Source organism: Trachemys scripta, chromosome 1, assembly GCF_013100865.1.
Source record: "Trachemys scripta elegans isolate TJP31775 chromosome 1, CAS_Tse_1.0, whole genome shotgun sequence".
Classification (NCBI taxonomy): Eukaryota; Metazoa; Chordata; order Testudines; family Emydidae; genus Trachemys; species Trachemys scripta.
The window spans coordinates 151355659-151379511 of NC_048298.1; the positions used below are offsets into that span (position 1 = coordinate 151355659).

The 23853-nt window shown below is 46.4% G+C and overlaps 1 protein-coding gene across 4 annotated transcripts in view; it reads left to right on the forward strand.

Annotated features, from left to right (window-relative positions):
- Positions 1-23853, forward strand: part of ST3GAL6 (ST3 beta-galactoside alpha-2,3-sialyltransferase 6) — an 85488-nt gene that overhangs the window by 10096 nt on the left and 51539 nt on the right. The window contains exon 2 of one of the 4 annotated variants that reach the window (XM_034789858.1): positions 3749-3822. The exons of the other annotated variants lie outside the window; for them this stretch is intronic. The gene's annotated coding sequence lies outside the window, so the exon portion shown is untranslated. The remainder of the gene's footprint in view (positions 1-3748; positions 3823-23853) is intronic. 4 annotated transcript variants of the gene reach the window in all.

Sequence of the window (23853 nt, forward strand, 5' to 3'; positions counted from 1 at the left end):
TACTATAGTATCTGAACACCTCACAAACATTAATAAATTTATCTCGCCAACATTTCAACTAGCCTGAAGGGAATAAGCGGGACTGAGCCTCTGATCATGGTCCAGGGAGGGAACCCCGTTAGGAAACTCAGGGTATGTGTACACAGCAGTTAACACCCAGGGTTGGCCCATGTCAGTTGGCTCAGGCTGTGGGGCTGTAAAACTGCAGTGTATTTGTTTGGCCATGGGCTGGAGCCCAGGCTCTGGGACCCCGTGAAGGGGAAGGTCCCAGAGCCCAGATTCCAGCCCGAGACAGAACATATCACACACAAATTTTACAGCCCCACAGGACAAGCCCAAGTCAGCTGACACGGGACAGTAGTGGGTATTTAATTGCTGTATACAGGTACCCTCAGGGCTTCTCTAAACACAGAATTTGCATGAAATTAACTAAAGGCATGATGTTAAGTCAACTTAGTTAAGCCAGTGTAATTTTGGATTTACCTACACTAGTAAAAGTGCTGAGCTAATGTATAGTTAACCTTGACCTTCTTCATAGCATAGATGGAAGTTATCATGTTCTACTTCAGTTTAGCTAGGAGAAGCCTAAAGTTCACCTTCATCACCTTAACTGAGTTGAAGCTACAGCTTGCCTTGTCTACACTAGGATCTGATGATGTTACCTATCATGTTGTCAACATACACCTTTAGGTACCTTAAAGTGGTGTTTAGGTGTCCAAATGCAGGATTTAGATGTCTATCTTCAGGCACCCGTATTTTGCAAATTTGGCCCTTCATGTATTTATGCACATTTGTGCATATAAAACAAACCTGTGAGCTTTGAAAAGCCCTGCAGCATTACAAAATAGTACATATCTGCCCAGTGCCTCATGTTAGGGTTCACTGGCTCTTGCCCTAACATGATGCATTGGTCAGTTGTGTTATTTTGTAATACTTTATGGTTTTTCAAAGTTTATAAGTTTGCTTTCTGTCTCAAACTTCTAGAGTAAAAAGCAACCTTGAAATAAATCTTTGAAAAACTGCACTATATAAACAAACAGCCATTTACTTGACTACCTACAGGTTTCATGCTCTAATGGAGTTCTGTGATGTCTGCAATATTAACAGCATACCGAAGAGGGTGGGAGGTCACAGTGGAGCTGGAACTGGAGTAGCTGTGATGGGAAATAAAGGGCTGAGGTCTCGGAAAGCAAAGAGGAAATATTTTTAGGTGATGCAGTAGAACCTACTTACAGTGAATTCTGATAGAGCAGAACTGCATTCTTATGTTGAAGTGGAATTAAAGTGGCCCGCATTGTAATGTGCCAGCTGCAATTCTGGTTAGACTGATCCTTACAATGAAGCTTTTCTGAGGAAAAGTGAATTTGTGTTATAAGAGGGTTCCACTGTAATGTCTTGACTTGCCAGAGTATGGCCCACGTTTTGCCTCAAGGTCCATGTGTCATGCTCTCATTGACTTCAATTGGAGTTACATGTGCGTGCATCCAAGGGAAGAATTTGGCACTCAGCAAAGGCTTCCCATTTGAGGAAAAGACTGTCTAGAAACATTACAGGCATTAAATAATAACTTGATGCTTGTTTTAAGCATTTATGGGAAATGCAAAACTATATTTAATATTTGTAAAATACTACGTTCAAAAACCTACTAGCAGAAAAAACATTTTGAGTTATTATTTTGTCTATCCAATGCAAAGTGGCTTTGGCTGAGAAAATCGAGAACTAAGTTGATACTAACAATTGGTAATCAGATATAACACAAGTCACTGCAAATTATCATATGAGGCAAATCCTCAACCCAGCATCCAGTCTCAGTAGTTAGCTTAGGACATGTCTACACTTTTAAATGGGTGCCGTTTTCATATAGGTGTGTTAATTGATCCACGACAACAGTAGTACAATCAGTTTGTACACACAAAAAGGTTTTCTGGTGGTTAGTAGCCACACAGCATCGGAGCTGTTTTGCACGGACATCTGACAATATTCTGCTTAGACATCTCAGGGTCCATTACTCATCCACAGTTGTATATGAATTGTGGGAATTTTTACCTGAGCATTGTGGAATTCCTACCACAAGGCAATGGAATTAGAGTTTTGGGGCCAAACTCACTATTCTTTTTGTGAGCCAGTGCCTACAGGTAGCATGGGGGAAGCATGGATCACTGCAATCCTCACGATCATGAATATAAACCGACTGTTGCTAAGGTATGTAAAGCTGTGCAATGGCTACAGAACTAGACCAGGAAGAACAGCAGCGGAGGATGAAGAGTCTGAAAGAAATCAGTCACTTCTCTGCATCTCTTTCTGAAACAGCTTCACACAGAGTAGTGCTGCTTTTGGGCTCCCCCGATGAGTGCTGGCTGATGGGACAGGAGAGTGCTGCAGACCTGGGATTACCAGTGGCAGAACTTCAGGATGTCAAAAGCCACTTTCTTTGAGCTCTGACCCAGGATCTGTACCAGTGAACCACCAACATGGGGGCTCCCCTGAGTGTAGAGAAACACGACTATCACCATCTGGAAGCTCATCGTCCTGGATTGCCACCACTCAGCTGCTAACCAGTTTGGTGTTGGTAGGTCAGCTGTTGGTGCTGTTGTAATGGAGATGTGTACCACTATCAAGACGGTGCTTTCCTTCTGGGTCATAAGACTATGCAATGTGCAGGTGGTTATTAATGTCTTTGCCCATCTGGGTTTCCCTCATTGTGTTGGGGACATTGTTGGAACCCGAGTGTTTATTCTTTGCCCCTGTGGAAGCAGAGAAAGAACTGACAGGAAGGGGATGCAATGCATGACAGTTCTTTCTCTGCTTCCACATCCCCCACCAAGGGGTGGAGGTGGAGCAGCTGTCTGCTGAGTTTGAACAGCCAGATACAAGGGCTATTAGAGTTCAGCATGGAGCTATACCGTTTAGGGAGGCTTTGAAAGACCGTTTTGATGGTGAGCCAGAGTAGTGTGTGGTGTTGTAGTATGCTCTATGTGGGACATCTCTTTTTGGCCTGGTAGGAATCTTGTAGTGATTGCTGTACATGTAGGAATAAAGCATTGCCAATGATGCTGTTGTTTTTGACTGTCAACGATGTGATGAGTTGTGTGACATTGTGCAGTAATAGGTCATTGGTTGCTTTCAGAACTGCTGAGTGCTCAGCAGCATGTATTGCAAACTAATAAAGATGAATTATATTCCAGATAATAAAATTTTATTCTGTAACAAAATCAGTGCAAAAAAACCTATGCAATTTAAAAACAAATACATTAAAAACTTAATAAATTAAGAGAACAGACCTCATGAAGGGAAAAGAATATTTGTGTCTATTTCAGCTGCACATGCACCAACCGTGGCTTTTACATGTCTGTGTATGTGAAGCTGTGATTGTCTTTAATGTCTCCCGGGGTGGAGTGGTAGGGATTGTGCAGCGACCCCATATGCCGTGTGTGTGTGGCCATGTAGGGAGGTTGTGATACTGAATTCTTGATGGGCGGCAGAGGGAGGTGAGCCCTGGATCATTGGACTTGCAGATCCACCAGAGCCTGCAGCATCTGTGTTTGCTGCCTGAGAAGCCCTATTATGTCCTGGTGCATCTCCCTCTTATTTTCCAGCACCTTTCTCTTCTCTACACTTTCCTTCTCCAGACTGTCCTCAGTGTTCATCCTCCAGGCCCTGTGCTCACGGTCTGATGCAGCACTGGCTTGCAGGATTTTGCTTAACGTGTCAACCTGAGTCCTCTTTTTCTTCTCTTTATCTGGCTCAGATGTTCCATGGATATGAAGGGAGAGACCCTGAAGGCCACAGCAGCTGCAGATAAAACACTACACATGTATCATGGTCAGTGCATTCACTATAGAAAGAGAAACTTAAGATGCTGAACTCATGTCCCTTGCTCCCCAGAAGTTTTAAGCACTCAATTCTCACTTCTGCTTGGAATTGCTTGTGCATGGTGGCAGTCACAATGCCAGACAGGGTGAGTGTGGCCTGCTGGACGGGAGGGGAAATGAGAAGGGAATTTCTCGCCTGCATGCTTCTAGTTGTATAAGACAATGGCACTGAATACTGGCACCGTTTTCTATAGGAAGTGGGTCATTTTAGTTCATATCTCACGCCTGAGGGTAACAAAGGCAGAGAGAGTACACACAGCTGCTGCTAGCATCCTGAAGCCACCCGGGCCCATATGCTAGGGTTACCATAATCCAGCAAGCAAAAAAGAGGACGGGAGGAGCCCCGCCCCTGTCCTGCCCTAGCCCCACCCCTGTCCTGCCCTAGCCCCGCCCCTGCCCCCCCACCTCCCACCCCTCAGAACCCCCAATCCTCCCCCCGCTCCTTATCCCCTGACTGCCCCCTCCTGGGACCCCTGCTCCTAACTGCCCTCCAGAACCCCACCCCCTACCTAAGCCTCCCTGTGCCTTGTCCCCTAACTGCCCCCTCTAATTGAAAATTTGTATACACACTTCCCCGAAGTTCCTACCCCTGCATCAGGCTCACCTGTGCTCAGCTGGCTGAACTGCAGTGGAATTAAAAACAGGCCCTGGCCCCCTGCGCAACTGGATCCCCTGGTCACCTATCCCCCATACTCCTCCTCCTCTTCCTCGTATACCACTGCCGCCTCCTGGCTGTTCCTGGCAGGGGCTTGTGACTCGGGCACAATGGTGCTTTTTTGTGGGGAGGGAGGTCTCTGCCAGGGATGGCACACAGTTCTTTGTAAAAGCGGCAGGTCTGCAGCTTAACACCAGATCGATCGTTGACCTCCTTGGCCTTCTGGTATGCCTGCCGCAGCTCCTTGGTTTTCACGTGGCCCTGCTGCTGGTCCCTGTCCTAGCCCTTCTGCATCCCCTGAACAGTCTGCTCTTAGATGTCCATGTTTCTATGCTTGGATTGGAGCTGTGCCTGCACAGCCTCTTCTCCAAAGAGAGCCAATATCTCCCGTTTACTCCAGGCAGGAGCACGTCTGGAGCATGTAGCCAGCATGGTCAGCTGGGCAGTTGCACTCAACACTGGAGAGCCACTCGCTGTGCTTGCCAAGCCAGGTAATTAGGAAAAAGGAATTTCAAAAATCTGTAGGACTTTAAAGGGGTCTCTGTGACCCCTGGCATCAGAGTTCACAGTGGTGTCTAGAACGGTCAGTCTGGGGCATTGTTGGACAGCTGCTGGAGGACAGTTAGGGTCGACATAACTAATGCAGTGTCTGCACTCTCACTGCATTGACCTAAGTACATCAACTGTGGCTCTACCCCACTTGGGGAGGTGGTGGTGTTAAGTTGGTGTAATGTTCCCCATCATTTTGTATTGAAAGTTGATTATCGATTAATCCTATCCTATGAAATATCTATACTGAAAATAATATAGAATCAGATTACGTCTACACTGCAAGCCAAGGGAGTGATTCCCCTGCAGGTGTGCACATACTCTCTGTAGAGCAATGAGAGCTAGTGCAAGTGTAAATAGCAGTGCAGCTATGGTCGCGTGTGCAGTGGCAGCACAAATCAGCCATGCTGAGTACATCCACACTGGTTTCAGGAGTCTTCATGGCTAAGTCATGCCTCTGCTGTGGCTGATCATGCTACAGCGACTACGCTACAATTTATACTCATGTGAGCTTTGATCAAGCAACAGCAAGTATGTATACTCAAGCAGTGGAATCACACCCTTTAGCTCGTAGTGTAAACATTGCCTAAGGGGCAAAAAGATTTTAAAACTGATTACTTACCGGTATAAACTTATTGCTGCCTTCCAAAGTAGGTTTGTCAACTTAAAAGGGCTAAATATATTGCTTGCATCATCAGCAATGTTTTTTTAGAGCCAGATTTGCAACTACACTGTCTATTTACTAGCTCCTGAAATTTTCAGCTCTGCTTTGCATTATTGGGCACGTTAATTTGCCAATAATAAATTCACGTTTAAAAAAACCCCACAGCATTCCAGGGATCATTTTTGCGATTTTGCAAATAACTCTTTCTGTTGTATATAACAATTCTTTGATAGTTTGAAAATCGGTTTATTTTCCAACACCTTTGTTTGCATACGCTGACTTGCATATTATAGAATTTCTCACTAGTGCTTGGCTTTTGCAGTGTGTGTTTTGTTTTAAAGAAAAAGATCAATGTATTATTACTGGGAAAATTAAACCACGTATATAGACAATTGTAGGAGCTTGCAAACGTACATAATATTTAAAATGCAAAAGATCTGAGCCCTTCGGACTTGACACTGCCCTTGTTTCAGGTTTGGATTTAGCTTCCTCCCAGGTACTAGTAGTTAAGATGCGATCATAGTCCTACTTTTAATTTTCAGAATCAGAAAGCAGTGTGAATTTAGAATCAGAAAGGCGTTGGGTTGACAGTCCTGAAGCTTAACGTCTTCCATGTTATCCAAAGAATAGAGCATAGGCAGCTGCAGTGCAAGCTTCCTTCATGCTGACCTGCAGCTTTTACCTTAATTCTGACTTGGAAGGGACACTGCTGGTGAAGAGAACAGATCAGCTTCCAGGACTAATTAATAAGTGTGGGGAAATTTGATGACTTTCCCCCCAAAAAACTTAGCTTTGCATTTTTTACCAGTCATGCTATGAGAATATTGAGCATCCTAGTCCTCCCTCCTCCCCCACCTAGCTAGACACCACAGACTTGCTCACGAAGTCCATTTCTAGGTTGAAATTTTGCCCTGAAGGACTTAAGACAGTTGCTTTTGGCAACGTTGGCTTATGGAGAGAAGATGTGGAGCCACGTAGCAGTCTCACACCCACATTTATAATACATACACAGAAAAGGTTAGTAGGGATTGAGGTCATCAGGCATACATGCATTCTGCCTCCAAAGCCTGTATTGGGTCCTGTGTTTCCAAGGTCCTCAACCCCATGATCTTGCAAGGCCAGAAACGCCAACGCATTAACAGTTGCAAGGGGAAGGGCAGCTGCTGCCCCATATTTCTGTTGATTGTGAATCAGATGAGTGTCTCATGGTGCTTTGGGGCTGGCCTCCTGGAGCACCAGAAGTTTGGGTTGCTCAGTGAAAGGCAGGTTGTCCCTCTGCTGCATAATTAGAGATGAATGTTCCGCAGCTGTCAATAAGAGAGGGCTGTTGAACCATATAAGTTTGTTGCCGGCACAGAGGCCCGAGGACAGCAACAGTGGGGTTCGTTGCCCGGTGTGCTTCGCGCCAATAAACACACCAGGGTGGAGAAGCAATCAAAGTTTATTTGAGATCTCAAAGTGGTGCAAGGAGACAGGCAAGTCTCAGATCAAGCACACCAGCAAAAACATTTTTTTCTCTTCTTATACATTTTACAACTAAGCCCCCCCTTCTTCTCCCCCTTTTTATCCTCCCACCCCTCCCTTTCTTCCCCCTCCCCTCTCTACCGAAGGCATGTTTATACATTTAAGCAGTTAAATCATTTTGGCGGCTCGGGTCTAGCTCATTAGCAACTTCTCCCTAAACCGTTATCTGGTCCTGTTTCCCCTTGATTTATTATCTCCTCTCCAGCTAGAAACATACAGGCCTCGTTATTACTGCTTGGTACCTGGTATGAGGGGGGTTGTAACTGATAACTGGCTGTTTACACATTCCAATTTCTGCCTCTGTTTTTTTTGAGGTTGATTAGAGTTAAACATGGAAGAACTTTGGTTCATTCAGGCCTAGTGACACCAACAAGTTCAAAATGTGAAAAAGGAACACTTTTGATCTTGTATAGTTGCAACCATCTTAATCAGTACAATTTTTGTTTGCACAAAGTTATTGAAATATTGTAAACTTGGTTGCATTCCATAAACTGTGAACCAGGAATGTTTTGGTGGAAAGATCATTTTGTTGCAAATATTTCTAATCATCCTTACTATTCAATCTTTGCCCTGCCTATTGGGACTGCCAAAGGAAAGTCCAATTGTATAGGTGATGCTTTATTATTATTATTATTTTATTTTATATGTAGACAACTGTTCATTAGGAGTTGCCGAGCCTGCTCACCCCTTCCGCCAATACCAACCAGGCAATCTCCAGATAGTAACAACTTTTGGTCACTATTATCCCAGTCAGGAGTTGAACCAGTGAACTAAATTAAAGTGTTCTACGCTGGGGTGTCAGACATGTCCCATCCAGTGAATGCAGCTACCTGTTGTATTTCTGTAGCCCACAGGGCATGTCCAGATTCTGCAGAGTCTGTGTTTTGTTTTTCTTTTTTGAAGCAATTTTATAGTCCTTGTGATTGCAAAAAATCTGCCAAACATGAACCAGCGGTAAACTGGTGCAATGTTACCTCTGGGAGTATGCAGACAGGCTGAAACAATGGCTCAGAGAGGTGTGAACACTGCAGTCCCCTAGTAGCCCCGCTGGAGTATCAACCACAGTGGTGACACTTTAATGTCAACAATAACTATGATGTTGCTGATCCTTTTGTGGATGTAATGGGAAAAGGGTTGAAGAGAAGCCTAGGCGGTAGACTTTGGGAATTGCCGCAGGGAAGGAAACATAGAAGGAAGAACAAAGGAAAGATGTAAAGACAAGGAAAAGGGAGAGAAATTGAGGAAGAGGAAAGAAGAGAAACAAAGGGCACAAATAGCGGTGATCCAAAGTTGGGGGAGTGAGGGGCATGGTGGGTCATATTCTTCCACTGATTGATATTGAGTGTGACAATAAAGTACTAAATAAATAAAAGTTTAGTTACTGCGTAAAGGCCAGGTTCTATCCTCCATCTTCGTGCAAACCTCCTATTGACATCACTGGGCAATGTTGTGGATGAAGAGAGCTATGAAGTCCTACATTTATGTCCTGGCCCGCAGACCAGAACTAAAAACAGAATTCAGCACTCTCCACCAAGTAAATTTGCCACTCTGGAGTCCTATATTCTATTGTAGGCTTCATGAACTATCCAGCCCCCCTTCAGGAAGTAGTTTTAAAATAAGAGACGGGCATTGTATGCAGTTAGGATGTGGATTTCCTCATGCAGGAAAGAACTGAATGGTTGCTTTCTTTAACTTAAATGGCATGTAGAACTCAAATAGCAATCACAAGCAGAATTTTGCCACTGTTCCCGGAACTGTTGACTGCTGTGACCTTATTCCCTGTGTAGCATTATTTTTAGTTAGGATCCCTTTTCCTTTACCACAATAGTGCTAACTTAAAAGAAAAATTCCTAAATACCAACTCTCTATATACCAAATGTATTGTTTCCTTGATGCGTTCTTCCTAAAACTCTTCTAGTCCAACCAATTCCAAAGAATATGAAAGATGTTCCTGTATAAACTTAGACTATAAGTTCCCCAAAGTGCTTGGCAGAATTTTATATAAATTTTCAATGGATATTAATGTTTATTTTTAAGCATTTTTTTTCAGATTTTTATCTATTAAAATTTTCACAGTTGTAGGAAATTATGGGGACAGGTCAGACAATGGAGGGGGTCAGACTTATTACTTAATGACAGGAGACACGGAGATTCAAAAAGTTAAAGCTTTACAATCATTAAAACACAAATTGTCAACGTTGCATGTCAAAATATACAAATTAAATATCCTTAAATCAAACTCAAATAGGTTCTTAAGCAGCATTTTTCTTACTTTGCCCTATTTGTAAAGTTCAGTTGTCATTGATGGAAATATTTTTTTGTTGGTGGGTGTGGGTGTGTGGTGAAATTGATGTTTACTGACCGTTACCAATAAAAACATAATCCTTCCTAGCCTAGCCGTAGTAGCCATGGCTTCATATATATGTTTTTACTATGCCCGAGCATAATAGAACCCTGGCTCTGATTCAGGTCTCCGGGTGTTACCGCATAACAAGTGTAACAAACAATAATGATTGTATGTAGGGCCAAATTCTTCTTTTTTTTCACACCAGTGAAAATCTGGAGTAGCTCCACTGAAGTCAATGGAATTACTCTGGGTTTGTCCTGGTATGACTGAGAGAAGGAATATCTACATGGAGTTATTCTAGATTTACCATTGGTGCAGCTGAGCCATATTTAACTCTTGGTAGAGAGGCGAGTTAAGCCTTTAACACCACGGAGTCCTGGTCTGTGACTCGTCCTCCTAGACGCTATAGTAGTAGTAGTCAGGGCCGACAAGGGGTGGGGGGAGCCGGTACAAATTACTGGGGCCCGTCAGTCTGGAAGGGAGCCTGGGGCCTGGCTTCTCCGGCTCCCCCCCCCCCCCCCCCCTCGTTGCCCCGTTTTGCCGGTCCGCCCCTGCGGGGGGGGGGGGGGGGGGTTCACCAGGGCCTGAAATCACTCTCGGCGGGCCTGACTATAGTATCACAAATAATTAATAATAATACTTAGCTCAACTTACATTTTAAATCAAGATTGTCACACCTCTTGTCCCTGATTTTGCATTCAAATTTCTTTTCTTTTTGTTCTTCAATTTTAAATGTAATTTTTTATGGATTTAGACTGAGTTTTTCACAGGCAACTAGGGGATTTAGCCACATATACTCCCTCTTACTATTAATGGGAACTGAGGCTAAATCTGCAACTCCCATTAAAATCAGTGGGAGCTGTGTGGCTAAATCTCCTAGTCAGTTCTGAAAATCTCCACTTCATTATTAAAAGGAAAAGCTAGTGTCGTCTTTTAAAATGAGACTGGAGCTAGGGGTTTGGGAAACATTCACATGTAATCAGGCAAAACTCCCTGGGTTTGTGGTTTTATTGGGAACTTTCTGAATTAACTTTGGTAGATTTGTGGTTTCTGGTGGAAATTGAGTGGGTTTGCATGAATTTTGATCCAAAACTGGGCAAAACTTGACTAGTTTCAACTGGGCTTTAGACTTTGTGGGGTTTTTTGATTTGGGATGGTGAAGGGTTGTTTATTTGATCCTGACACTTTGGGCTGTGTCAACCCATGTGAATACAAAACAATGATTCATATAGCTCTGCTACGTGCCTTCTTTTGGAATGTTTTCTTTCTTCAGAATTGCAGATAGCAGATCCTTTGTCAGAGAGTAATGAAGTGTGCACGAAGGAGTAATCTGCTGCTGAGATGTGTACATGGCTATTAATTAGGACTGTCAAGTGATTAAAAAAATTAATTGCGATTAATCGCGCTGTTAAACAATAATAGAATAACATTTATTTAAATATTTTTGGATGTTTTCTACGTTTTCAAATGTATTGATTTCAATTACAACACAATACAAAGTGCACAGTGCTCACTTTATATTTATTTTTTATTACAAATATTTGCGCTGTAAAAAAAAAAATATTTTTCAGTTCACCTAATGCAAGCACTGTAGTGCAATCTCTTTATTGTGAAAGTTGAACTTACAAATGTAGAATTATGTTGAAAAAAACTGGATTCAAAAATAAAACAATGTATAACATTACAGCCTACAAATCACTCAGTCCTTCTTCAGCCAATCGCTCAGACAAACAAGTTTGGTTACAATTTGCAGGAGACAGTGCTGCCTGCTTCTCGTTTACAATGTCATCTCAAAGTGAGAACAGGTATTTGCATGGCACTGTTATAGCTTTGCAAGACATTTACATGCCAGATGTGCTAAAGCTTCATATGTCCCTTCATGCTTCAACCACCATTCCAGGGGACATGCGTCTATGTTGATGACAAGTTCTGCTCGATAACGATATAAAGCAGAATGGACGACGCATGTTCATTTTCATCATCTGAGTCAGATGCCACCAGCAGAAGGTTGATTTTCTTTTTTGATGGTTCGGGTTCTGTAATTTCCAGATCTGAGAGTTGCTCTTTTAAGACTTCTGAAAGCATGCTCCTCGCCTTGTCCCTCTCAGAGTTTGGACGGCACTTCAGATTCTTAAACCTTGGTTGAGTGCTGTAGTGATTTTTAGAAATCTCACATTGGCACCTTCTTTGCATTTTGTCAAATCTGCTGTGAAAGTGTTCTTAAAACAAACGTGCTGGGTCATCATCCGAGACTCCTATGACATGAAATATATGGCAGAACGTGTGTAAAATAGAACAGGAGACATACAGTTCTCCCCCAAGGAGTTCAGTCACAAATTTAATTAACGCATTATTTCTTTAACGAGCATCATCAGCATGAAAGCATGTCCTCTGGAATGGTGGCCAAAGCATGAAGGGGCATATGAATATTTAGCATATCTGGGACGTAAATACCTTGCAATGCCGGCTACAAAAGTGCCATGCGAATGCCTGTTCCCATTTTCAGGTGACATTGTAAATAAGAAGCAGGCAGCAGTATCTCCCGTAAATGTAAACAAACTTGTTTGTCTTAGCGATTGGCTGAACAAGAAGTAGGACTGAGTGGACTTGTAGACTCTAAAGTTTTACGTTGTTTCGTTTTGAATGCAGTTATGTAACAAAAATAATCTACATTTGTAAGCTATACTTTCATGATAAAGAGATTGCACTACAGTACTTGTATGAGGTGACTTGAAAAATACTGTTTCTTCTGTTTATCATTTTTTTGAGTTAATCGTGTGAGTTACTGCGATTAATCAACAGTCCTACTATTAATTGCTTCCTGCTTTCTCAAACATTGTGCAGGATGTCGCTTTATTTATTGTCATGTGTTCTATTTATTTTTTACATTCGGAGATAGAAGAAAGCCTCAGTCCATTGTTACTGTTGCATGCCAAGACTTGAGGGGAAACAAGTTAAACTGACTCAAACTCTGTTGACCTTCAGAGTAAGCAGCAATGCCTGTTGATTTGCCAAGGTTTTTTAGAAGAGGAGCTAGAGAGGGAGTAGTTGGATTGTGGGAGCCCTAACATATGGCTGAGGAAAAGTCTGGGTTTATATTGTTTATTTGACTGCCCTATCACATTCTAATAAAGGCACTGCACCAGGAGGGCTTCTGAAATTGGAAGGCTAAAAGGATTTTTTAGCTGGGTGTATTGCAATCTCATATAGATTAGACTGGCTGTAGGTTAGATCAAGCTGTTAAGGAAGTAACTATGAATAGAGGACCTCACAGCTTTTTTCCAGAAGCCCACAAATAGAATCCAGTTTTCATCCAACCCAAAAGAACTGGTCATTTTGCCAATTTCCTCCAAATACTTGAAGATTAAGGGGAAAATGTCAAGGTAATCCTCTTTGACCCTTATTGACATGGAAAATGCCATCAGGGTTTCCCACCCAGGAGCTGTCAACTCATTACAATTTGGTGACTCTCCCCATCATCCTTCAACTCCTGACCCTGGAGGTAGCTAATTTATATCAGGAAAGTCTGGAATGGAATAAATATAATAATTACAGACACATATGCCTTAATAATAATTCAAAGGGGCTGTTGTGTTGAAAAATTATCCATGTGTATCCTCTAGCTGTGAGGATCATGTCTTCCTTCATCATCAAACACACAAAAGAAAACATGGATCCAATCTTGCATTATAGTTATTGTTGAGCTAGTGTTGTTATGCTTTGTAGCTCCCACACTGTCAAGGAGAGGCCATCTCATTGTCTCCCAGAGTGGTTGAACAAAGTCAGTTGCAAGAAGACTGGGGTAAGCAAGGACACAATCTCACTGACTCCTTCTATTTAATAGCATCTTTAAAACTTATAATTTATTGGTGTTTAATCTTCATTAAAGAAAGGACAGTCACAGGTTGGAATGTCCCAAACCAGTTTTTGGAATCTTGGAAATTTGGCAGTGGACAGCACTCTCTCCCTTAGGGTATGTCTACACTACGAAATTAGTTCGAATTTATAGAAGCCGGTTTTATTGAAATCGGTTGTATACAGCCGATTGTGTATGTCCACACAATAAAATGCTCTAGGTGCTCTAGTCGGCAGACCTCGTCCACAGTACGAGGCTAGCGTCGACTTCCGGAGCATTGCACTATGGGTAGCTATCCCACAGCTATCCCACAGTTCCCGCAGTCTCTGCCGCCCCTTGGAATTCTGGGTTGAGATCCCAATGCCCGGATGATGCAAAACAGTGTCGCGGGCGGTTCTGGGTACATGTCGTCAGGCCCCTCCCTCCCCCGTCACAGCAACGGCAGACAATAGATTCGCGCCTTTTTATCTGGGTTACCTGGGTTACCTGTGCAGACAACATGGAGCCCGCTCAGCACAGCTGAGCTCACCATCACCATATGTCCTCTGGGTGCCGGCAGACGTGGGACTGCATTGCTACACAGCAGCAGCTGCTAACTGCCTTTTGGCGGTAGACGGTGCAGTAGACTGGTAGCCTTCATCGGCGATCTGGGTGCTGGCAGCCGTGGGGCTTGCCTTTTGGCAGTAAATGGTGTATTATGACTGTTAGCCGGCCTATTACAAGTCGGGTCATCGCACGTTAGCAGAGTCTTCCCTGAGCAGCAGCTCGTGCAATAGGCCTGAAGACCATCGTCATACACCGCCCAGTATTTGCTGCCAAGCACCCAGAAAGATGCCGAGGGCTATCAGTCACGCTGCACCGTCGTCTTAAGATGTAAAAAATAGATTTTCTCTGTATTCATTTGCTTCCCCCTCCCTCCGTCAACAGGGTTTTCAGTTTAATCTTTGGGGGGGACCAGTCTGTGACAGTTGTTTGTGTCTCTCCCTGATGCACAGCCACCGTTCTTTATTTTAATTCCCTGTGCCTGTACGCCATGTCGTCACTCGGCCCCCCTCCCTCCTTCCCCTAGGCCGTCAGATACTACGTTTGCGCCACAGCTCGAGCCGAGAAGCGGTTCGCGCCTTTTCTTTGAATTCTGGGTTGAGATCCCAATGCCCGGATGATGCAAAACAGTGTCGCGGGCGGTTCTGGGTACATGTCGTCAGGCCCCTCCCCCCTCGTCACAGCAACGGCAGACAATAGATTCGCGCCTTTTTACCTGGGTTACCTGTGCAGACAACATACCACGGCAAGCATGGAGCCCGCTCAGCTCAGCTGAGCTCACCGTCACCATATGTCCTCTGGGTGCCGGCAGACGTGGGACTGCATTGCTACACAGCAGCAGCTGCTAACTGCCTTTTGGCGGTAGACGGTGTAGCATGAGTGATAGCCGTGGGGCTGGCAGCCGTAGTGCTGCATTGCACCAGCCCCTTGCAGGCGATGGTATATTATGACTGGTACCCGTCGTCGTCGTACTGGTATGGCTGTCAATCATGGCCACCTGGGCAGACATGCTACTGTTTCGATGATGACGGTTACCAGTCATAATATACTATTTTCTGCCAATTGCCCAATATTGTCTGCTAAGCACCCAGAAGAGGCCGAGGGCGATGCTGGGTGCTGGCGGACGTGGGGCTGGCAGACGTGGGGCTGCATTGCTACACAGCAGCAGCCCCTTGCCTTTTGGCAGATGATGGCATATTATGATTGGTATCCGTCATCGTCATACTGGTATGGCTGTCACTCATGCTGCAGCGTCGGCTGCCACCTTAAGATGTAAAAAATAGATTTGTTCTGTGTTCATTTGCTTCCCCTTCCTCCGTGAAATCAACGGCCTGCTAAGCCCAGGGTTTCCAGTTTAATCTTTGGGGGGACCATTCTGTGTGACAGTTGTTTGTGTTTCTCCCTGTTCCTGTACCTGTACGCCATGTCGTCACTCGGCCCTCCCTCCCTCCCGCCCTCCTTCTCCTGGTCCATCAGATACTACTTTCGCGCCTTTTTTCTGACCAGGCGCCATAGCTAGCACTGGGATCATGGAGCCCGCTCAGATCACCGCGGCAATTATGAGCACTATGAACACCACGCGCATTGTCCTGGAGTACATGCAGAGCCAGAACATGCCAAGGCGAAACCCGGACCAGGCGAGGAGGCGATTGCAGCGCGGCGACGAGAGTGATGAGGAAATTGACATGGCCATAGACCTCTCACAAGGCACAGGCCCCAGCAATGTGGAAATCATGGTGTTACTGGGGCAGGTTGATACCGTGGAACGCCGATTCTGGGCCCGGGAAACAAGCACAGACTGGTGGGACCGCATCGTGCTGCAGGTATGGGACGATTCCCAGTGGCTGCGAAACTTTCGCATGCGTAAGGGCACTTTCATGGAACTTTGTGACTTGCTTTCCCCTGCCCTGAAACGCCAGGATACCAAGATGAGAGCAGCCCTCACAGTTGAGAAGCGAGTGGCAATAGCCCTGTGGAAGCTTGCAACGCCAGACAGCTACCGGTCAGTCGGGAATCAATTTGGAGTGGGCAAATCTACTGTGGGGGCTGCTGTGATCCAATTTGCCAGGGCAATGAAAGACCTGGTGATAGCAAGGGTAGTGACTCTGGGCAACGTGCAGTCAATAGTGGATGGTTTTGCTGAAATGGGATTCCCAAACTGTGGCGGGGCCATAGACGGAACCCATATCCCTATCTTGTCACCGGAGCACCAAGCCACCGACTACATAAACCGCAAGGGGTACTTTTCAATGCTGCTGCAAGCCCTGGTGGATCACAAGGGACGTTTCACCAACATCAACGTGGGATGGCCGGGAAAGGTACATGATGCTCGCGTCTTCAGGAACTCTGCTCTGTTTCGAAAGCTGGAGGAAGGGACTTTCTTCCCGGACCAGAAAGTGACCATTGGGGATGTTGAAATGCCTATCGTGATCCTTGGGGACCCAGCCTACCCCTTAATGCCATGGCTCATGAAGCCATACACAGGCAGCCTGGACAGGAGTCAGGACCTGTTCAACTACAGGCTGAGCAAGTGCCGAATGGTGGTGGAATGTGCATTTGGACGTTTAAAAGCGCGCTGGCGCAGCTTACTGACTCGCTCAGACCTCAGCGAAAAGAATATCCCCATTGTTATTGCTGCTTGCTGTGCGCTCCACAATATCTGTGAGAGTAAGGGGGAGACATTTATGGCGGGGTGGGAGGTTGAGGCAACTCGCCTGGCCGCTGATTACTCGCAGCCAGACACCAGGGCGGTTAGAGGAGCACAGCAGGGCGCGGTGCGCATCAGAGAAGCTTTGAAAACGAGTTTTGTGACTGGCCAGGCTACTGTGTGAAACTTCTGTTTGTTTCTCCTTGATGAACCCTCCAACCCCCCCCCCGACCCGGTTCACTCTACTTCCCTGTAAACCAACCACCCCACCCCACCCTCCCCTCCCCTCCCGCTTGCAGAGGCAATAAAGTCATTGTTTTTTCACATTCATGCATTCTTTATTAGTTCCTTACAGAGGTAGGGGGATAATTGCCAAGGTAGCAGGGATGGGTGGGGGAGGAGGGATGGAAAAGGACACACTGCATTTTAAAACTTTAACTCTTATTGAAGCCCAGCCTTCTGATGCTTGGGCGATCATCTGGGGTGGAGTGACTGGGTGGACGGAGGCCCCCCCACCGTGTTCTTGGGCGTCTGGGTGACGAGGCTATGGAACTTGGGGAGGAGGGCTGTTGGTTACACAGGGGCTGTAGCGGCGGTCTCTGCTCCTGCTGCCTTTCCTGCAACTCAACCATACGCTCGAGCATATCACTTTGATGCTCCAGCAGACGGAGCATTGCCTCTTGCCGTCTGTCTGCAAGCTGACGCCACCTATCGTCTTCAGCCCGCCACCTCTCCTCTCGTTCACGTTGGACTTTTCTCATCTCCGACATTGACTGCCTCCACGCATTCTGCTGTGCTCTATCAGCGTGGGAGGACATCTGCAGCTCCGTGAACATCTCGTCCCTCGTCTTACGTTTTCTCTTTCTAATGTTCACGAGCCTCTGCGAAGGAGAAACATTTGCAGCTGGTGGAGGAGAAGGGAGAGGTGGTTAAAAAAGACACATTTTAGGGAACAATGGGTACACTCTTTCATTACAAGGTCGCATATTTCGGCTTGCAGGCAGCCATCGTAGGCCACAGTGTTTTGGCTTATTTAACCTTCTTAACATGCGGGAAAGGTTGCAAACAGCAGCGCATTTCCCATCTCAAGGATGAATTGGGTTGTCCATTTAAAATGGGGTTTCAATGTAAAAGGAGGGGGCTGCAGTTTCCCGGTTAACATGCGGCACAAACACAAGTAAACCACCCCCCCCACACACACACACACACGATTCTCTGGGATGATCACTTCACCCCTCCCCCCCACCGCATGGTTAACAGCGGGGAACATTTCTGTTCAGAAGAGCAGGAACGGGCGCCTCTGAATGTCCCCTTAATAAAATCACCCCATTTCAACCAGGTGACCGTGAATGATATCACTCTCCTGAGGATAACAAAGAGAGACAAGGAATGGATATTGTCTGCATGCCAGCAAACACCGGGACCATACGCTGCCATGCTTTGTTATGCAATGATTCCAGACTACGTGCTACTGGCCTGGCGTGGTAAAGTGTCCTACCATGGCGGACGGGATAAGGCAGCCCTCCCCAGAAACCTTTTGCAAAGGCTTTGGGAGTACATAAAGGAGAGCTTTCTGGAGATGTCCCTGGAGGATTTCCGCTCCATCCCCATACACGTTAACAGACTTTTCCAGTAGATGTACTGGCCGCGATTGCCAGGGCAAATTAATCATTAAACACGCTTGCTTTTAAACCATGTGTAATGTTTACAAATATTTACAAAGGTACACTCACCAGAGGTCTCCTGTGTGCCCTGAGGGTCTTGGGTGAGTTCGGAGGTTACTGGTTCCAGGTCCAGGGTAACAAACAGATCCTGGCTGTTGGGGAAACCGGTTTCTCCGCTTCCTTGCTGCTGTGAGCTACCTACAGTACCTCCATCGTCATCTTCCTCGTTCCCCGAACCGTCTTCCCTGTGTGTTTCTCCAGTGAGAGAGTCATAGCACACGGTTGGGGTAGTGGTGGCTGCACCCCCTAGGATCGCATGCAGCTCCGCGTAGTAGCGGCAAGTTTGCGGCTCTGCCCCGGACCTTCCGTTTGCTTCTCTGGCTTTGTGGTAGGCTTGCCTTAGCTCCTTAATTTTCACGCGGCACTGCTGTGTGTCCCTGTTATGGCCTCGGTCCTTCATGGCCTTGGAGATCTTTTCTAATACTTTTCCATTTCTTTTACTGCTACGGAGTTCAGCTATCACTGCTTCATCTCCCCATATGGCGAGCAGATCTCGTACCTCCCGTTCGGTCCATGCTGGAGCTCTTTTGCGATCCTGGGAGGACTCCATGACGGTTACCTGTGCTGATGAGCTCTGCGTGGTCACCTGTGCTCTCCACGCTGGGCAAACAGGAAATGAAATTCAAACCTTCGCGGGTCTTTTCCTGTCTACCTGGTCAGTGCATCTGAGTTGAGAGCGCTGTCCAGAGCGGTCACAATGAAGCACTGTGGGATAGCTCCCGGAGGCCAATAACATCGAATTCCGTCCACACTACCCCAATTCCGACCCGCAAAGGCCGGTTTTATCGCTAATCCCCTCGTCGGAGGTGGTGTAAAGAAACCGGTTTAAAGGGCCCTTTAAGTCGAAAGAAAGGGCCTCGTTGTGTGGACGTGTCCAGGCTTAATTCGGTTTAACGCTGCTAAAGTCGACCTAAACCCGTAGTGTAGACCAGGCCTTAGTAGTAGTAGTAGTAATAATAATATTTAAAAAAAGCCTATTTATACTACACTAGCTATTCCGTTTCAAGTTATTTTTTATGTTTACTAGCAGACAGTATATGAGCGCAAAGCAACCAGACACTCTCAGTCAGAATGACCTTTATTTTATATTAACAGAACAAAAGTAAGGTCTCCATGAGACAAAGCACATAGTATGTGTATGCTCTGAAGCTGCAGCAGGGAGGGAGACTTCTCTCCACTTAGGGTATGTCTGTATTGCAATTGAGGGTGTGATTGCAGCTCAGGTAGTCAGACCCATGCTAGTTTTAATCTAGCTAGCTCGGCTAAAAATAGCTGTGAGGATGCAGGGGCACCGACCCTGGAGTGGGATAGCAACACAAGTAGGTACCCAAGGTTTCAGATGGGCTTGCACAGCCAGCGCTAAAGCCCACGCTACTGGGTCTTCACTACTATTTAAGTTGTGCTAGCTGGATTAAAGCTAGCATGGGTATGCCTACCCCAGCTGCAATCATGTACCCCAACTGCAGTGCAGACATGCCCTTAAAGAAGTGTAGTGCACAAAAAGCTGGTGCACATGCATCTCATGGGAAAGCAGGTGAAGCCAATTGTTAGGGCTGTTCCTAGCTGTATTAGAGCATGTTATGCAGGATACAGTGGGGTGGGGGGAGAAGTGAGAGGGTACCTCTAGCTTCCTTGTTTGTGACCAGGGGCCACCCAGTCTGTCTCTACTGCTTCCCAACTAACTAGCAAATGCAAAAGCTTCTGGGCTGTAGTCAGTCCCAACTTCAGCTAGAGGGGAAGCAATATGCACTGGGAGGCTGGTAGCAGTAGATCCTAGATAGACAGGGAAGGAACAAGAGATCCCGAGCAAGGCAAGAGCGCTGCAAAGGGAACAAGATAAGCTGCTGTAGCTCTGTTACTGAATTCACCCAATGGCAGTACCCCAGGGCTTTTGCACCCCAGTGGAAGAGAGGCTGGATTGTGTTGACTGGCTTCTCTCGCCTACATGTAAGAGTCAAAGATGGTAAATTGGGGGAGGAGGAGAACTTTGTTGATATGGGAGACCTCCAAGGTTGAGTGGATTGAGAGGAAGTAGCTGTTTTTCTTCCCATCATGATTTTGGAGCAAGACTGAGGGCGTGTGTACACTACAAAGTTAAGTCGACATAAGGCAGCTTATGTCGATCTAACTATGTAAGCAAATACATTGCCATGTTCCTCCCCCCCGGCTGTAACTCGCCCGCTACACTGACTTAGTAAATTCAAATGGATGAGCGGCATAAGGCTTAGGTCTATGTAATTCGGGCAAAGCAGTGTCTGTGTAGACACCGCCTTACTTGTTGTAGGGTGCCTATTTTGAAATGGGGTCTGGGGGTGTTCCAGCTATGAAGCCCCAGCATTGCTGACAGCTGGAGCCTCACAGACGGGCACTAAAAGCCTGGGCTATGGGCTCCCCGCAGAGCTCCCAGCTAGAGCCCAACTGCCACCCACACTGCCCCTCTTAAGTTGGCGCAAGCACTCCTGGTGAGGACGCGCACCACCGACAGACGGAGGGTAGTGTGGCCATGAAAAACCGTAGTAATTACTATGTTAGGTTGACTTAATTGTGTAGTGTAGACATGGCCTGAGAATTGGAAGGGTGCCTGAACTGCTGGGATGGACTTTGTGTCTTGCTCTAGAGGTGGAGCTTAGAGTGGAACTACACTGTGGCACGTTGTGAATATGTAGGTTTGGGGGCAGTTGGTTGTATGTGTTTTCTTCACTCAACTCATGTAGCTGTGAATAAAGATGCACAATCCAGAAAACAATACCATGCAAAGTGTAAGCCCGCTTCTCGGCTCTCTCTGAGCTGTGGCGCAAACGTAGTATCAGTTTTATTGTTTTTGCTTTTCTATCTCATGAGGGAGGGGTGCCAACAGACAAGTAGCCCATTTAACCACTGATCTTGCATGAAAGGACAAAGTGTTAAACCATCCCTGATTTGATTAGGGATGAGACCCTGCATGGTTTGTTTTCTTTAAAGGTGTTGATGGGCTAAGGAGGGAGAGAGCCTTCTAAGGGCATGGCTACACTTGCAGCTGTAGAGCGCTGTGAGTTAAACCAGCCTTCAGAGAGTGCAGTAGGGAAAGTGCTGCAGTCTGTCCACGCTGACAGCTGCAAGCGCACTGGTATGGCCACATTTGCAGCACTTGCAGCAGCATTGGGAGTGGTGCATTATGGGCAGCTATCCCACAGAGCACCTCTTCCCATTCTGGCGCTGTGACTTGTGGGAAAGGGGTGGGGGGAGGGGCATTCTGGGTCCTGTCCCAACGACCCATGATGCATCGGTTCGCATCCTAGCAATCCCTGTGCTTCAGTCCACGTTTGGCACAATCTTTCAACAATTTTTGTACTGCGCGCTCTGTCTTCCCTTTCGGTCTGTGGGAATGGAGCCTGAACTGCTGAGGAATATGCTGACGAGTCTTGCCAGCATATCACGTTTGGCAGTCAAGTTACTCCTTAAGATCCAAACTGACAGTGAGGATTCCAACAATGATATCGACTCGAGTAACACATACGACACAAGATTGCTTGTTTCAGAGTAGCAGCCGTGTTAGTCTGTATCCGCAAAAAGAACAGGAGTACTTGTGGCACCTTAGAGACTAACAAAGATTGCTTGTGGCATTCACGGACATGCTCAGCACCGTGGAACGCTGCTTTTGGGCTTGGGAAACATGCACCGAGTGGTGGGATCACATCGCCCTGCAAGTCTGGGATGACGAGCAGTGGCTGCAAAACTTTCGGATGAGAAAAGCCACTTTCATGGGACTGTGCGATGAGCTCGCCCCCACCCTGCGGCGCAAGGACACGAGATTGAGAGCTGCCCTGCCAGTGGAGAAGTGAGTGGCTATTGCAATCTGGAAGCTGGCAACTCCAGATAGCTTCCGATCGGTCGCTAACCAGGTTGGAGTGGGAAAGTCAAAGAACTGTGACGCTGGGTAATGTGCAGGACATTGTGGCTGGCTTTGCACAAATGCGTTTCCCTAACTGCAGAGGGGTGATAAATGGGACGCATACTCCAATTCTGGCACCAGCCCACCTAGCCTCCGAGTACGTTAATCGTATTTCCCTGTGGTTCTCCAGGCACTTGTGGATCATCGTGGGCGTTTCATTGACATTAACGTGGGCTGGCCCAGAAAGGTGCATGACGCACGCATCTTTCGGAACACTGGCCTGTTCAGGAAGCTACAAGCCGGGACTTTTCCCCCAGAGCAGAAGATCACCATAGGGAAAGTTGAAATGTCCATTGTGATCCTTGGAGACCCTGCTTACCCTTTAATGCCGGGCTCATGAAACCCTAAACAGGGAGCCTTGATAGCAGCAAGGAACAGTTCAACTACAGGCTGAGCAAGTGCAGAATGACTGTGGAGTGTGCTTTTGGCTGTTTAAAGGGCCGCTGGCACTCTCTGTATGGGAAGCTGGACCTGGCCGATGACAACATCCCCGCGGTTATATCCGCGTGCTGTACCCTCAGTAACATTTGCGAAGAGAAGGGTGAAAGATTCACTCAGGCATGGAACTTGGAGGTTCAACATCTGGAGGCTGAATTTGAACAGCCAGAGAGCAGGGCTATTAGAGGGACCCAGCATGGGGCTGCAAGGATTAGGGATGCCTTGAGGGAGCAATTTGAGGCTGAAAGCCACCAGTAATGTTTGGTGCCCTGCACGGGAGTGAAGTGCAGTGGTTCCAATGTTAGTAGGAATCTGTGTTTGCTACTCTGACTTGCAGTGCCTGTTGCTTTCCTGGGCTAAGATGTCTTTTACTTTATGCAATAATAAAGAATGTTTTCAAAGCCAAAAAATCCATTTATTGAAAAGAGACACAACTGCTTGGGAAACAGAAAGGGCAAGGTGGGGAACAGTTGAATCACAGATTTGCGTATGTCCTGTTCTCATACTCAACCTTCCTGTCTGGAGTGCTGTGCAATGAGTGCTGCACTTCAGGATGGCTATAATGCATGGTGATGGGGGTTGAGTGCAGTGGGTAAGGGTCATAGTTTTCAGGGCTGGGTGGTGAAGCTACAGGTGTTGGAGGCAGCTGGTGGCGATAAGAACCCGGATGTTGGGGAAAGTGAGTTGGAGGTGACATGGGGTACAAGGGAAAGAGTTTTGGGACAAGAGCTGCAGGGGGGCAGGCGCAGTAGTGCTCCACCTGCATGGCTACGAGCGCCTGGATAGAGGCCACTTGGTGCTCCATGATGCTTATCAGCCAATCCATGCTTTGCTGCCAGTGATCCTCATTCTGCTGGTGGATCCTGCTTTCACTCTCCCTCCACTCCTGCACTTTTAGATTCTCATTAAGGGACTGGTGCATTACTTCATGCAGTATGTCTTCTTTGCTTCTACATGGCCTCTTCCTAATCCTTTGGAGTCTTTCGGCCGGTGATAACATGGACCGCTGAGATCTTAAGGTTGCATCTGTAAAGGCAAAATGCAACACTTAACAGAGGCAGCATTGTTCACACCAGACAGAGCAATGATTCCCCCGTACTTAA